At 38.1% G+C, this 15,480-nt stretch overlaps 1 protein-coding gene across 2 annotated transcripts in view; it reads left to right on the top strand.

Moving 5' to 3' along the window:
• SLC25A13 (solute carrier family 25 member 13) overlaps nt 1-15,480 on the top strand; it is a 178,512-nt gene that overhangs the window by 133,318 nt on the left and 29,714 nt on the right. The window lies entirely within an intron of this gene.

A 15,480-nucleotide genomic window follows, 5' to 3' on the forward strand; every position in this document is an offset into this window, starting at 1 on the left:
CTTAGAAAGTCGTTCTGAGTTCCACAGCCTTGTCTGTCCAATTGGGAATACAAAGGGTTTTGAAAAGTTGTGTCACATGAGTAGTTCCCCTTCTTAGTTCACCCAAGCATTTCCAGGCTTTGACTTTTAAGTCCCTGGGGAGCTCACCTTGCTTCATTATTACTGAGAATTAGTACACATGGCTGACTTTTGCACTTGTAATCAAAGGTGCTCATTTCTTTGAAGAAGGCTTTTTCTGTTTTGTAATCTGTTTTCTACAAAAACGGAAAATATGCGGGAAGGTCTTTGTCTCATAACCTTCATAGCACTTAGCTAAACTAATAGTCTGTTTTATTTTATACTTTTTTAGAAAAACAACAAAAATATTTGGTGGAAGATTTTGGAGGAAAAAGGGAATAAAATTAATCCCACTCATTAATTTATTTTTATATAAAAATTCTGTAACTGAAGAGATTAAAAAATACTCTTCTGTTTCATTGACACATGTGCAAGGGTAAATCTAACTATTTTTCAACTCATTTCTTGCACATTTGGTTTTAGTTCAGAGCCCGGTGAAAAATTCAGTTTCAGTTTTCTGAGCATTTTTGTCGATTCACACTTAACAGTAGTGATGTATTTAGCACAGTTCAAGACTAAACTAGATGCCGAGACTGGGGGCTACACATTCTAAGTCTGAAAGGTTCTTGTGTGTGTGTTTTTTCCATAAGTTGGTTTTCCACTTTGTAATTAGGCTAGAAGTTGTAGGAGGTGTTGACAGGGGTCTGGACCCTCAGGTGTCTCTGCACAAAATATATATACCTTCTGTTTCGTTCTATCCTTCCCCTTCTTGGGTCAGGAGCTCAGCCCCTGTAGATGTGATTGGCGATCACTGTCAGTGACAGCAGAGGCTTTCAGTAAATGGGGCAGAGGAGAGAGGGCCTGTCACCACTACTCGTTTCCAAGTAGGTTCCCAGTGACTTTAAAAACTGACATATTGTCTCTGAGTATATCATTGTTCTTGCTGTGTTGCTGTTACCTTAAGAAAAACATAACGTGTAATGAATGCCACGTGGTCTACAGGTTGCAGACCCTAGTTCAACAAAATAAGTGTGTATTGACTGTCTTCTACGCATCTAGTGGAATAGAGGGTTGAAATCCTGAGGGGCTGGGATCCTTCGTTTGTGATCCTTTGATCTTAAGGTCATCAGATAAGACAATACAAATGGTGCCATGACTGGCTTCAAGGAAGATAGAAATATGATGATCAATTTATTTGGCATGAAAATCTACATTGAAAAGAAATGAAATAATATTCACCAGAAAAAAAGTATGAACCTCTGTCTTATAAAGCTCATATTATTAAAAAGTACTTACGTACCTATAAAAAATAATAGTATTTTGTAATAATTTTTGGAAAGATAAGTGAACATTCTTTTTGAACAATGGTCCTTTGATAATAGGCCCACTGTATTTTTCCATTGATACATATATGCACATTTGTGTGTGTATATATGTATAAATATATCTAATTCTTATTGGAGTTTATATTCATTTTAAGTGGGAAAAATAATTGATATGCTCATGTCACTGCTGAAAGGGATTGGTGAGAATATCACCATTGGAAAAAACATAACATGAAGAACAGTCTTACTTGCTCTCCCCTGAAAGTAAGTGTGACCCTAATATTGTCACCTATATATCCATTATTATGGTAATTGCCATATGCATGATATTTTTATGCCTGTTTGTATAGCCATGTATCAGATACCATTGTTAAGCCAAGTTTGTGTTACTCATCTTTTTTTGCATCACATTCAGTTGCACTTAATTTTCATGATTTTGAAGAACAAAAGGATACAAATACCCATGTACCTAACAGGTACCTTATGATGTCAAACTTGACAAATGCAGGTGGAGGCCTTCACGTACCTGTCCCAATAGCCTTTAGCTCTCTCATCTCCCAAGAGATAACCCTATCCTGAAATTGGTGTTTTTCATTTCCATGCATGTCTTTATACTTTTCATTACATCTGAGTATATCCCTAAGCACTATAAATGTTTGCTTTTGGATGCTTCAGTCTGACCCAGTGCCAGAGGAACAACTCAGAGCACTCCCACGTTGCATTTTTTCCCATCAGTGCAACTCACATGCTTCACTTGTCAGAATAGTAAATGGGAATATTATTTTCAAAGTCTATAATGTGGCATACCGTGAGTATGTCTGTTATAGAAGTGTGGATTTATAGGATTTTATGTAAATATAGTTGGAACTGTGTATTTATTTAACCAAGGTTTTTGTAACTTTGTGGTTTCTTTCCTAGACTAAAGTCATTTCTTCAGCCTGTTCATTTAAACTCATGCCCAATACCGAGTAAATTTAAAATTGTAACCCTCCCCACTGCCAACACACGTACTCCCTATCTGGCTTACTGTCCATCCTCTTCCCCTCTTTCCTAATGGCAGTGATTTCAGTGTTCTTCCATCATTGCGGAGAGGTGTTTTGGTTATCTATTGCGACATAAAATCATCCTAAAATTTAGTGGCTTCAAACAGCAGTTTATTATCTCACGTATCTGTGGACTGACGGATTCAGCTGGACATTTCTCACTTGTGATCTTCCCGTGGTTATAAGCAGACAGCAGCCAGGGCTGGAGTCATCTGAAGGCTGGACTGGGATGGATGTCCAAGAGGGCTCCCATTTGTGGCTGGCAGGGATGCTCACTTTTGACTTAGAGCCCCTGGAGCTGTTGTCCACACACCTGCTGTAGCTTCTCTGTGTCCCTGGGGCTTTTCAAGCCTTGGCAGCTTAATTCTAAGAGGGAGCTTACCCAAAGCAGATATTCTAAGACTCCTGGGTAGAAGCTGCAAGATTTCTTATGATTTAATTGTGAATGTGACTTCTGCTGGATTCTGTTGGTCAAATAAACCACTCACACCAGCCCAGATTCAAGAGGAGAGAAATTAGACCCTACCTCTCAATGAGAATAAGAGCAAAGAAACTGCCACCGGCAGGTCCATAAGCAATGTGGCAGGACAGGGACGACCTTCTTGCCCTCTGCTTCATAGTTAATCCCATGTCTTCTTTGAGGATCTGTTGCAGATTCTGAACCCATTCCTACTCCAGATCGCTCTTGGCTGCAGGAGGCAGAAATTCACTAAAGTAGCAAAACGTAAGTGTAGGTTTACCCTGAACGTGTGCATAAAATGAAAACAAAGGCTCTTGAGAATTGAGGCAGCTCTGGGAACTGGTTGCTTTCTCTGTTTTCTCCTCTGGTCTCTCTCACAGTGACTTTGCATCTCTCTGCGTGTGTGTTGTTTTTTTAAGACTTTATTTTTTTGCAACAATTTTAAGTTCCAAATATTGAGAGAAAAATACAGAGGTTTCCCACATACTCCTGCCCCTATACATGTATAAACTCCCCGATTATCAACATTCCCCCTTCAGAGTGGTTCATTTGTTGTAATTGATGAGCCTACATTGATACATCACAGTCACTCAAAGTCCATAGATTACCTTAGGGTACATTCATAGTGTCATACATTCCATGGGTTTGGACACATGTGTCATGACATAAATCTGTCATAAAATACAGAGTATTTTCACTGCCCTATCAATCTTCTATGTTTGCCTATTCATCTCTCCCTCCCTCCCCCACCCCTGGCAACCATTCATCTTTTTACTGTCTCCATTGTTTTGCCTTTCCCAGAATATTCTGTAGTTGGAATCATATAATATAAAGCCTTTCCAGGTTTGTTTCTTTCACTTAGTAATATGCATTTAAGATTCTTCTCTGTTTTTTCAAGACTAGATAGTTCATTTCTTTTTAGCATTCAATAATATTCCTTTGTCGGGAGGTACCAGTTTATTTATCCATTCACCTGAAGAACATCTTGGTTTCTTCCAGGTTTGGGCTATGATAAATAAAGCTGCTGGTTTTTGTTGAAAACAAACGTTTTCATCTCCTTTTGGTAAATACCGAAGAGTGCAACTGTTGAATCTTATGGTAAGAGTATGTTTAGGTTTGTAAGAAACCTGCGAACTGTTTTCCAAAGCGGTAATACCATTTTGCATTCCCACTGGCAATACGTGAGATTTCCTGCTGCTCCACATCGTTGCCAGCATTTGGTGTTGTCAGTGTTCTGTGCATATTTTTACTTCGAAGATCTACTTCTTTTCCTCATGGTGTTGACTTCTTCAAGAATTCCCTTCACGTTGTTGCTGATCATCTGACCTTCACATAGTATGACCTTCAGCCTTTTTTCATTGTCTGCCCTCGCTAATTCAAGTTTCACAGGTTTTTTTTGTGTGTGTGTGTTTTTTTTTTTTTTTTATCATTTTATTTAATTATTGAAAGAGTAAATTTGGCAAGCCTCATCTTTGTATGCCAGGCCATAGAGCAGCCTTGAGTCATGACCCCACGTAAATATTAATAACTTCGCTTAACAAATCCATTTGTTTGAACTGTCTATAAATGTGTTCCTACTCTTCTAATACTATTTTGGTTTTAGCTTGAATTCTGTTAAGTATCCCCTGAATAGTAGTGTATGTATTTTGGTCATAAAATATACACAAAGCCATATTCCTCATGATTGAGCTTGAAATCCATTGACATTTCAGACCCAATCATATAAAACTAGGGAGAAAATTTCCTCATGTAATGAACACATGTGCTCTGACAATCAGAAAGAACTGGTGAGTCAGACTGCCCGAAATGGATTTAATTCCTACTTTTGTGATCTTTTTCTTCCCAGGGTTTCTGTGGATGTGGCCTCACAATGCAGTTTTCTTAAGGCAGAATTTTTATTCCTCTGTGCAAGTCTCTGTGCACATATCCTAGTTATAAATATAGAATGGCCTGAGGCTCAGTCATTAGGTTGGATTTCCATGGGGTTGCTCCTACATAGCATGTCAAACAGCCAAGATTTATTATTATGTATTATGTATATTGATGCTATGGAAATCAGGTTGTTTTGTAATGCTCACATCTTTATAATTCATTTGTAGTTTAATGAAAATCTAATGGTTAGTTATGTTGTATCAAATTTTGTTATTATTTGGAATATTCTCTGGGAGATTTTTTTACATACACCCAACAATGTGAGACCATATTGTAAGTTTTGGGGTTTTTTTGGGGGGTTGTTCATCAGTGGTAATTTCTGGTTTAATAGACTTGTAAGAAGATTAAAGTGAATTAAATCAGCCTTGCTTTCATAAGCTTTACAATATTATTCATTTCCAGATTTTTAAAAAAATTTTTATTGGTGACTATTAGGGAACAATGTGTTTCTCCAGGGCCCATCAGCTCCAAGTCGTTGTTCTTCAATCTAGTTGTGGAGGGCGCAGCTCAGCTCCAAGTCCAGTCACCGTTTTCAATCTTAGTTGTAGGGGGGACGCAACCCACCATCCCATGCAGGAATTGAACTGGCAACCTTGTTGTTGAGAGCTCACGCTCTAACCAACTGAGCCATCCGGCCACCCCCCAGATTTTTATAAACTTAAAGTTATACCAAACATACATATTGTCATCAAGATCATATCACAAAATTTTCTATATTTGACATATAATTTTTTTTTTAATTATGTAAAAATAACCATATTAAAGGTAAGGTAAAATATAAAGCAAAATAAACTACCCATAGTTCTTCAGTTCTCATATTGTAAGTTTTCTTAATTTACACTTATGATTTATTCCTGTCTTCTAACTCTTGGCTCCAAGGCTTAGGGACTGTTTCAGGCATTAGATGTAACCTGTTGTCTTTGTTAAATATGGTCCTGTTTTTCTACTTGAGAAGATCTTCCTCCTACAAAACTTTGTACTGTTAGGTGATTGCATCCTGGGAACTTTGGGTAAATGTTTACTAAACTGAGACATCTGAAAATGCCAAGGACAGGACCCATGTCTCACTGTTATGCCTCTGTGCCTAGTACTGTGTCTTACACATGGGAGAGGCTTAAAAATGTTTATTGGCTGGATAAAGACTTGACCAGAAGGTGTTAGTGATAAGGGCAGTAAGCGTAGTGTGGTCATTTTGTCTATCGTGTTGCCGTTAGCTTAGATATAGATAGCCAGTGTAGGGGCATTAACTCCATAGATGGGAGCAGGTTGAAGGAATTGATGGACTTTAAGGAATAGCTGTACCATGTGTGCATATGTACATATCCAGAATGTGTCATAAGAAAGGTTTTCCATGATTACTCAGTAAAGGAACCAACTTTTAAAAACCTCCCTATTTATTTTATTTTGCTTCGTTTCTAAGAATTGCAAATAAACTGACCCCCATGTAGAACTTTAAGAAGAGAATGGAGATAACTTGGGGCATTTGGTGTAGCTTCTTCGTTATTGCCTGTGTTTTTTAGTAGAAAAGATTTTATCGAATGGGTCACGTGGGAATGTATCATGTCAGAATAACGAAGGAATCAAAACAAAAAGCGACTAACAGTAACAAGATACCACTACACACTTATCAGAATGGCTGAATTCCAGAGCACTGATAACACCAAATGCTGCTCAGGATGAGGAGGAATAGAAACTCTTACACACTGCGTGTAGGAATGCGAAATGGTGCAGCCACTTTGGAAGATAAAGTTTGGAGGTTTCTTACAAAATCAAACGTACTCTTACGGTAAGATCAGCAATTGCACTCCATGATATTTACCCAAAGGAGTTGAAAATTTATGTTTTCAAGAAAACCTGTATGAGGATATTTTTAGCAGCTTTATTTATAACTGCAAAACTTGGAAGAAACCAAGATGTCCTTCAGTAGGTGAATGGATAAATAAACTGTGATATAGCCAATGGAATATTATTGACCCCCTAAAAACAAATGAGCTATCAAGCCATGAAAACACATGGAGGAACCTTAAATGCATATTCCTAAGTGAAACAAGCCCATCTGAAATGGCTGCGTAATCTCTGCTTCCAACTACAGTACATTCTGGAAAAGACAGAACTATGGAGACAATAGTAAGATCAGCGGTTGCCAGGAGTTGGGAGGGTGGGGAGAGATGAATAAGCAGAGCATGGAGGATTTATAGGGCAGTGAAAATATTCCATGTGATAGCATGATAGATATATGTCATCATACGTTTGTCCAAACCCATAGAAGGTAACAAGAGTGAACCCTAAATTAAGCTATGGATGTTAGGTGATAAGATGTGTCAATGTAGGCTCATCATTTGTAACAAATGCACCACTCTGGTGGGGATGATGATAAAGGGGAGGGCTGTGCTTGTGTGGGCAGGGGGTGTATGGGAAACCTCTGTACCTGAAACTGCTGTAAAAAAGAAATTCTGAGGGGGGGGAGGGGGGGAGAGAGAGACAGAGAGAGAGAGAGAGAGAGAGAGAGAGAATAACAAAAAATGTTAACCGTGGCAATATCTAGATTTAGAAGTTTATGAGAAGTCCATGAGGCACCTCCATCATAGTTTGTCCAAAAAGGCTTCTGGGGGTTGGTATTAAGGCACTGGAATAAGAATTCTGCTGCTTTCAAACATCTGTGAAAAGCTCTTTCTCTAGGTTTCAAGTTGGACTCTGGGCAAAAATAAAAGAGCTATCTGATGACACTAAGGATTGCATTTGTTGGCTCAGAAACGTCATCTTATTAGGGGAAAGTCCAGCTTGTGATGGACACTAAGCCAGATAAATGTCTCTTTTCTATGTTCCTCTCTTACCCTTTTTGGGGAAAGTCTCAGAGTCATTTGACTCAACACAGTTCAAATGTCTGGATATCCTTCTGGATTTCTAATAAATAGGGGAGGGGCTTGTTATGATATAAAACTATGAAGAAAGATTAGGTCACAGCATTCATACAGTTAAGGTACTTTAGACAGTGAGGGTCTGTAAATCATTAAATGGTTCTGGTAGTAGTAGTCAAAATAGACATGTATAACAGGCAGAACCCAAATGTGAACATATTTGACAGGTCTGTAACTTAATTGCTTTTTAATGTCAGTCAAACAGATTCTGCTTTGGTTCCTTGGCCAGGCTTCTATAGGCCTATTAAAACCCTATGAAGTTGAAAATGTGAAATTTAATATTTGTAAAACGTGTCAACAGTGCAGCCTTTTTCTGCCTTGCCATGTAGTTAAGAAATTAAGAATAGGAAATTTCAATTTGGTATCTGTCTCAAAAACAATTAAGTGGTGAAAATCCATTCTCTTCTCAACATTCTTAAAAATCTAGTTACAGACTTTTTACTTAAGAGCTTAATTTACACACCAAATCAAAGGAGAAAATCCTGTATTGCTTTATGTTTAGAGATGTACAGTTCATCTAACTAGGTGTATTAGTTTGCTAGGGCTGCCATAACAAAATACCAAAGACTGCATAGCTTAAACAACAGAATTTTGTTTTCTCACACTTACAAAAGCCAGAAGTCCAAGATCAAGGTATCTGCAGATTTGGTTTTCTTCTGAAGCCTCTCTGCTTTGCTTGCAGGTGGCCATCTTCTCACTATGTCCTCACATAGTCACGCCTCAGTCTGTGTGTTGGCTGTATCCTAATCTTTTATAAGGACTCCCATCACATCAGATTAGGGCCTACCCATATAACCTCATTTTACCTTAAATTACCTCTTTAAAGGTGCTGCCTCCTTATATAGTCACATTCTGAGATACAAGGGTAGGACTTCAACATGAATTTTGGAGGGACACAATTTAGCCCATAATACTAGGGGTGAAGATACAGGTTTTTACTCAGCTTGTAATGGGGACTCATTCCTGATGGCAGTAGAGTGATGACCCCTCTTGTGAGGACACTGGGTCTGACAATTTCTACTCAAAGCTGGATGGAGTGAGTGGCCTCTGGGCCTCACGCTCCCTCAAGTTTGTTAGCTTCTCTGTGAGGTTGTTTGGTGTCTGTCTTTAGTACTTGTGAACAGCAGTTAACTGCTATTGGGCCCTGCATTTCATTTCAGTTCATCCACTGCTATTTGTTGAATATCTGTTTTGTACCTGTGATCTTTATATACGATGATTATTTATACCTGTACTTTCTGTGCTGCTATACACAGATTATTTTCATATCTCCTTTTAACATTGAATTAGTAAGAGAATAAATGGGAAATACGTTGAAGCTAGATTTCTTAAGAAGTCTTCATTTTCCAATTTACTCAAAAATCAAAAACTGTCATCACTTGAGTATTCATTTTATATGTAATGTAAACCATTAGACATTTACTAGTATAGACTTTTTTTGAAGTTGCAATTTTATTTGTGTCCAAATAATCAAAATAATGTATTTGGGTTTTAGTTTTTTAAAAAAGTCATATTCCATAACTTCATATTAATCTATTTTTGACACATGTAAGCACACATTTTAGAATGTCAGTGTGCAATTAGATATTCTTAGCACATGTCATTTGTGAAAAGCACTTTAAATCTAAGTGCATTCAATTGAGCATAATTAAAATATCAAGATACATATTCTTCATATACATTTTACCACTTAATTTTTTAAGTAGCTATAAGTATCTTCCATGTGAATTCAAATGAAAGGGAGGTGATTAAATTACAGTTATAGTTAATGCTTTTAGTTTAAAATATAGCAGGAATTATACAATGTTAAAATACACTGCTATGTTTTCTGTGGACAGAAGATTGATAACGGAATTGGATTTTTTAAATTCGAGATTGTTAATATTCTCTGCAGAGTCTCAAGACGGTTGCCTAGAATGATTTGAGGGGGGAAAGGGAATCATGAGAAAGTATGTTTTTTCATCTTGTGGGTTCTTTTGACTCAAATCCCGAGGTCCCAAGAAAGAATGTTCGGGGGATACTATCCCACTTAGTAAAGAAACATTGGAGAAAAAGGCTTGTTTAGTTCATAAGAGGTGAAAGAAAATGGTTCATACGGAAATAGGAACTGGAGCCCCTGAATTGATCCTTTCAGTCATGTATTTAGATAATATTTCATGCCGCTGTTTCCCGTGGTTATAGTAATGAGCAGACAGCCTTGGCAAGTCCTTTTTAAGACACATAACTTTAAACCCTACTTGTTCACCATTATTGGACCTAAAGTGGTCCAATAATGGTGAAGGTCACTGTTCTGACAGTACTTAAAGAAATTTAGGCCATACATTTAGGATTATTGCCTTTCTAAATATTGCATTTCTTGAAATTGTTTTTAAGAAAGAAATAGACACATAATTTGCCACGATAAAATTACCTATGTAAAATCAGAAGTGTTAACAGTGAAGTAAATCATCATATAACATGGCAAGAGGAACTGGGGTGGCAAAATTGTGAGAACGAGAAGAAAACAAGCTTACAGAAGCATCTAGGTATTGAGCAAAAGCTGCGATAGAAGCCACATTTCAAGTTCTTTGTAGACTGTCTGTGTAGCCCACTTCAGAGAGAGGGTATTAGAAGGAAAAAAAAAACCCTATATTTTATTTCGAGCCACGAGAACCATATCATGTGAAAGATTGGAGCATTTGGAAAGAATGACAATGCTTTGTGTCAAGAGAGCTCCATTCATTTGAGAAGCCTGGTGCTTGGGCTTCCTGCGGACAGAGTTGTAGCCTCCACATTCCCATTTTCCTTTCTGGTTGGCTGGTCTCAGCCCTCCAGGATGCACAGGTGAATTTAGGAAGATCACAGACTTTAGACGAAAATCACAACAGCTAAAAATGTCATATGGAGATGGGAACTTTCATTTGTATTGGTAGCAAGATGAGGCATTCAACATCCACTTGAGGTAGCCTTGAAAAGCCCCCCAAATTCGAAGTTGCTCTTGAGCACGAAAGGCGATTGTGTTGCCTTTCACCTCTAGCAGTCACGTCACCTGGTCAGAAGAACACGCACTGTGCATCGTTTTCAGCAGTGGGGAACCTTTTGTCCCACATCCAATTCAGTCTCTGTCTCCTCTCTTTGTTCCTTTTGTGACAGTGGTTCACATTTCCAAAGTGATTTGCCAGTGTTGGGGACAGTCACACCTGAATGGAACAGCAGAGGCCAGTCCCATAAACACAGTGAGGTGAACGATGCTAGTTACCTATCTGGCCGTTGTCATTTTTACCAGCTCCTACACTGGGACATGATTAACCGTTTCTCAATAACAAAAACATTTCAGAATTAAAAATACCCATAGTTTATTGAATGTCAGCTTAAATTTAATTAAATAAAATTAAATGAACTTAAATAAAAATCATCTGCCTATGTTGAGCTTTACTGCATCACCCATTACCCACTTAGGTACATTCTTTTCTTTCTTTTTTTTCTTTTTTACCTGATATAGCTGCTTCCTACCAATCTTCAGTATAACTCTGCTTTCCTCAGAAAGGAAGTTTAATGTGCATGTTTCAAGGGAAAGAAAACTCAATGTTTACTGGCTTTAAAGGCGTTTGGTAAGCTAAATTCACCTAAACAGAGTTCTGTCTTATGTTTATTAATGGTAATCAATGCCATTGATTGAGCATACAGCATGCTATGTACTAGGATAAGTGCTTTAAATACATGTTTTCATTTAATACTCACATAATTCAATAAATAACAGCTAGAATATGTGCTCCATGAGGGAGGGGGTCCTTGTCTTGTTCACTCCTATACACCGCGATAGAGTTGGCTCGCAGTCAATATTTCTTGAAATCGTGAAGAGCATTAATGTAAGCGTGCCCATTTTACAGGTGTGGTAAGTTTAAAAGTGGGTAGGTTAAGTCGTTTGCCATAGTCCTCACAGGGAGTCTGTGAAATGGTGTCATCTCTGCAGTCCAAATGAGAAATCTATATCTTAGTAAGTTTGAGGAATTATCTGAGGTCACATACAAAGAAGTGATAAAACCTGAATTAAAATCCAGGTCTGTGTGACTCAATTGCTCCAATCCAGAACCACTGTTCTGTATTTAGGTAAAACCCACACCAGTGTAATTATTTTGTAAGCCCATCTGAGTGTAATTGAAAATAATGTCACTAGTTATACATGTCTGAGTCTGAACTATTCCTCCAGGATTCAGATTTGGCATGATTTGTAGATTTTACCACCTAGCGTCCTGGGGCTTCCTTATGATTTATTGCCCTATCTACAAAGAAAAATTTGCTGCATCTGATGAAAGTCAACTATATTGTACCTGTAAAAAACTTTCTTCCATATTTCTTGATGTACTTTAGTGTCTCTGAATCATTGATTTATCTCTTCTAGACAGGGGCTCTCCAAATCATGCCAGTTCTAGTCTGTGTGATCAGATTAACCAATGATTCAGGCAGATACTCTGTTTAAACAAGAAAGAAAACACTGAAAATGAATCTGTTGTAAAGCATAGGCTTTTTGACATTCTGCAAGTCAACATAATGGTTGTGAGCCTGGGTTAGGAATCAGGCCTGTCGGGTTCAAATTCTGTCTGCTTTGGACAGAATGCTGTGGCTTTTCATTTCCTCATCTCCAGAACGGCAGAAATATAGCCTGTGTCAGCATCATCGGAGGAATGGAGATAAGGTCTGAAGAGTTAGCCCAGCGACAGCTATATCACAAATGCTCAACCAAAGCCCGTCTCTGACTTTTCCAGAAGAGGAGAAAGGGTTCGCAGGGCTATAGTCATCCTAACTAAGCTCACTTCAGTCACCAGCTGATGTGTTATCTTATATGCCTTACCATCTCCCCAGATTGCCCCAGCCAGCAGAAATCTTGCCCTCCTTTGAATTGCCATGGCAATTTGTATGGACCTTAGCTCTTGTCATATAGTTATCTTTTCTCATGTGCCATTTTCTCTGTTCAGAAGGCATATATTTGTTGGACTCAGTAGAAAATCCTTTGCTTGCTTGCTTGTAGCCCTGGATGAATTGTTATATTAGTTTTCTAGAACTGCCGTAACAGAAAAGCAAAGACTAGGTGACTTAAACCACATAAATTTATTTTCTCACATTTCTGGAGGCGGGAAGTCTAAGATGAAGGTGTCAGCAGGGTTGGTTTCTTCTGAGGCCTCTCTCCTTGGTTTGAAGATGGCCACCTTCTCCGTGTATCCTCCATACGGTCTTTTCTCCTACACATATGTGTCTTTATCTCAGTGTCCTCTTATTATAAGGATACTGGTCACATTGGATTAGGGCCCACCCATATGACCTTATTTTACCTTAATTACATCTTTGAAAGCCCGATCTCCAAATACAGGCACGTTCTGAGGTGCTGAGGTTTAGTACTTCAATACATGAATTTTGGTGGAGCACAGTTCAGCCTGTAACAGTTGCTTTCATCTTTCTATGCCTCAATTTCCTCTTATGTAAAATCTGGAAAAATACCTCCTGAGTGGACTGAAAAGGTATATAATATATATATATACACACACACACACACACACACACACACACACACACACACACACACACACATATATGCAAAGCAATATCCTGATAGCCCATAATGAATGCTTAGTAAATACCTATTATCTGTACTCCTTTTCAAGCTCCTTGAAACAAGAATGCTTTCTCACTCATCTTGTATCCTTGCAATTTTTAGGACAAACTTTGAACACGATTTCTTAAAAATATTTGGTGAATAAAGGAATGAATGATCAGGTAGCTGAAGTGAGTCTGCAAGAGGTGTATGCCTTTCTCTTTAAATGGATCCAGATACTGGGTAGTAACTAAGATTTTAGTAACAAAGAATATTCCAGGAAGCCTGTAGAGGAGTCAGTGTCACCACTGTAAATGTAATATGCCACACAGAGCCAGTTCTAATATGGACAGTCTTCCCCTGTCCTACTTGCCTCAGACCCCAGAGAGTCATAGGGAAATGATTTGTGACAAAATTGCACAAAAAAGCAGTATCTTCACACAGCCAGAGCTCTCAAGTGATGAGGGACACAAAGACATCGTGCACAATAGGTGTTCCTGTCCGCGGATTTGGCGGTCTTTGATCTCTGCAAAGGAGGGACCTGGGCAAGGTACTGTGAATGGATAATAGACCAGGAGCCAGAAGAGCAGCAGGCAGTGTGTGCTGCTCCGTGATCAAGTCATGGTGATGCCCAGACACCGTGCATCTGATGATAAGCATCTTCTCTTGGTGCCTCGGAGTCTCATTTTCTTCCAGCTTGACTCCAAAGGTCCCATTCATCTTGAAGCACCTCTACAACGTGCCACTTTCAATCTGTAGGTTCTTTCTTTCTGAGCCCACTAAAGGTAACGAGCGCATCATTATTTTTTCCTAGTGTCACCACACGCTTTCTTCCCACTGCTTCTCTTCCCTGCAGTTCTCTGGAGTGGATCTGACTTTTGCATCATCCTTAGTGGTTAGAATTCACTTTTCTGTGCTAAAAGAAGTGGCACCTATTGATTGGCTTGGAGTTAGGGAGTTGAGTATAAGTTCTTATTATATTGTAGTGCATGTTAACTTTTACAGACATTAGTACAGATATGTGGTAATGAATGAGACAGCAATTCTATACGTAAGAATTATGCCCTTTAATAATGGTACTACTTGGTGCCTCCTTCACCTAAGATGGGGGATGAGCAAAACATGGTAGAAACAGGTAAGGACAGGTAGTCAGGGTGGCAGTCTAGACACGGGAATACTACTGCCTTCTAAACAGTTTTAATGAGTGGAGTGAGGGAAAGTCTCAGTCTGTTTTTAAGAACACGTGTGTCTTGAATAAAGTATCAAGTTTATAAAAATGAAAAAAATTTTATTCAGAGAGTGGGTGAATTTTTTTTTGGTTAGCATTGCCGTGTATATTAGATAAGTTAGGCAGAAGTATTTATTTTTACTTATAGAAGTAACACATGATCTGTATAGAAGAAATTTTTTAAAAATGCAGCAGAAAAGAAAATAAACCCCTTGTAATCCTACCACCTCAAAAGCACTATACTGCCGTATCTCTTCCACATGATTTAAGGACAGTAGGGAAAGGTGTACATGCATTTAAACATATGAGAGTTTTTCCTTCATAGTATATATTGAACCTTTTCCACAATATTTCTATTAGCAGCATAGAATCTCATTGCACAAACATACTCCAATTCATTTGATCCATTCCTTACCATTGGATATTTATGTATTTCTAATTTTTATTTCCAGGTATTATAAACGACATTTCAAAGACCATCTGTGTACCTGGTTTTGATTAGTAGAGGCCATTTTGTGAGGATGCATACATTAGTTAATAGGATCAAAGTATTGAGCAAGAAGTAATTTTGTGTGATTTTTGACCCAAATTGAGCCTGTTGCTGTGATGGCATTTACTAAGCTGTAAAATGTCATTACTATGCCTGTGGTCTAGTTTCGTGCAATCACTACATAGTGAAGATTCTGTGTCAATCTTAGTTCGAAAGATACAAAAATTTTAATATATTTGTGACAAGGAATAACAAGTTGAAGTACAGTAAGAAAGAACGTAATTGCTTATGATAAATATAGGCTTAGCTTCAAAATAGCTAGCTTAAAATTTCCCTTATAGTGCACTTTAAAGATTTCCACTGATGATCTCGGAGGTATGGCACCCAGCCATTGCTGGAATGAAATAACACACGTTGTTCAAAGTTTGGGCCATAATTGATTTAATGCATATTTTTAC

This window comes from Rhinolophus sinicus, chromosome 4 (genome assembly GCF_057876585.1).
Source record: "Rhinolophus sinicus isolate RSI-liver-muscle chromosome 4, RSI-T2T, whole genome shotgun sequence".
Lineage (NCBI taxonomy): Eukaryota > Metazoa > Chordata > Mammalia > Chiroptera > Rhinolophidae > Rhinolophus > Rhinolophus sinicus.